The sequence below is a fragment of the Castanea sativa genome, chromosome 8 (assembly GCF_040712315.1).
Source record: "Castanea sativa cultivar Marrone di Chiusa Pesio chromosome 8, ASM4071231v1".
NCBI lineage: Eukaryota > Viridiplantae > Streptophyta > Magnoliopsida > Fagales > Fagaceae > Castanea > Castanea sativa.
Genome location: NC_134020.1, coordinates 4,242,393 through 4,244,393, shown reverse-complemented (window position 1 = coordinate 4,244,393; position 2,001 = coordinate 4,242,393). Strand labels below are relative to the sequence as shown.

Genomic DNA, 2,001 nt, shown 5'->3' with positions numbered 1-2,001 from the left:
ATTAGGAGAATAATAAATCTCACAGCGGTCCAGTTCAATATGTCTTAACTCTTAAAACATATTAACATACCAACTAGAAATCTCAATTTCCATGATCAAGACAAATCATCTTAGTTGATATATTGTAGTCTTCGTAGATGAAATGCCCAATTTCATCACTGACTACGAACTAAACTTCTGAGTTTACAAAGAACTTGTGACTTATATATTTTGTGACTTTTCACATAAATCACATACTATGCATTTCATGGACTAAGATAATGTCCCATTAGTTCATTTATAAATAGTCTCACATAATTAAACTATTTAATCTATATATATATAATAGACGAAGCTGAGAGAAAGTTGGTTCCTACATTTAAGGACGTGTTGACAAATAGGATAACTACCTATTTAAAATTCAAACAGTCATACGTTACAATACTTGACTTTTTAAATCCTGCCACGTCTGCAATTAAAAAAAGATAAATTACATAGTTTGGTAACGTTATAACCCTATTAAAAGCAATAAACTATAATGTTTCACTCAGTTAAAACACTGTTGGAGCCCTCTTGGTATAAAAGGGTACTAACCGCTTAAAATAAAAACAAAAAACAAAGATGGCTACACGGAGAAAGGACAGACATCAAGAGAAATAGAGAGACCGAGATAGAGAGAAGGGTGATGAAACAGAGAGAGGCCGAGAAAGAGAGAGGGTTCTTTTCGCTTCCTTTGCAATTTTCTTAACATCGATGCTTGCGATCCAGAGATAGAGAGGGAGAAAAAAATAAACCTTGCGATACAGAGATGAGAAGGAGACAGACATTGAAAGAACTACCATCGGTAAGTTTTTTTTTTTTTTTTTCATTCTTTCTTAGATCTGGGTTTGGGTATGAAAAATGAATTAGTTTTGAGAAATTTGGTTGGATTGATTTTTATTTAGGTATTTGGGAAACTTCAGGTTTTGATTTGATATTTTGAAATTTGGGGTTATATATGATTTGGGTTTGGGGAGGGCAAAAACAGAGAAATAAGAGAGAAGGAGAGAGTTCTTCGTTCCCATTTATTTTTACAATTTCTTGGGTTTTGCCATTTGAAAATTCTTTGAATATATATCTATATATATACTAATTTTGTTTTAGGATTTTGGTGTTCTCTGTTACGATTGGCTTAGTTTTTGTAAAAAAGTCTAATTTTTGTTTAGGGATTCAAAGTTAAATACGATCAGGGAGAGGCGTTGAAAGTAGAGAAAGAAGCAGATGAAAGGGAGAGGCGATGAAAGAAGCAGAGAAAGTGCCAGAGTTATTAGAGAGACATAGATACAGTCCGGTAAGATTTTTTTTTTTTCTTTTTCTTAGATCTGGGTAGAAGACAATATTACAATTCCCTTTTGTTATTTCACGTGACAAACCCCCTGACCAACATAATTATTCACGCAATTGCATCCTTTAAACTTTAAAGTTTGATCAACCATATTAAGGGTTTGCACTAAACACCATTTAAAGAAATATGAGAGATTTGTTATCTTATTAAGGTTTTGCTTTAAAATTGGATTTGATCAACGGTCACAATCATAATTAGAGAAGAAGGAAGAGAAAGGCAGTGGAGCAAACACAGGCAAAGCAGGGGAAATATTGCCAACAGGTATAACTCCAAAAAATTGAAAAACAAAATTGTTGGATGTTGTTGCGTTTTGCTATATAAAATTATGAATGAAATTATTAATTTTTAGATGTGAGTTTTAAATTTTTTTTAATGTATTTTTCTTTTATTTAATACAACTCAATTACTGGATATGTAAATTCAAGTGCTATTTGGGAAGTTAGGAAGTAGTTTGTTCCTCTTAATATTTCCCAAGTTTTTTCTTTTTTAACTTTTAAAATTTAAATATGCTTGATTAGTCTTTTTCCTCCTATAACTGATGCTTTGATTTTAGTATTTTGTCTGTTTATTTGTTATTAATTTTTCAATCTACTTAGAGAGGTTTAATTAATTTTTGGTTGGTTAGAGTGCTTGGTTGA

The 2,001-nt window shown here is 31.3% G+C and overlaps 1 long non-coding RNA gene across 1 annotated transcript; it reads left to right on the top strand.

Annotated features, from left to right (window-relative positions):
* Positions 1–582: 582 nt before the first annotated feature.
* On the top strand, positions 583–1,562 carry LOC142607975 (uncharacterized). The gene is made up of 3 exons (XR_012839405.1): positions 583–823; positions 1,185–1,309; positions 1,515–1,562. It is a non-coding gene; the product is annotated as an uncharacterized LOC142607975 (long non-coding RNA).
* The last annotated feature ends 439 nt before the right edge of the window (positions 1,563–2,001 follow it).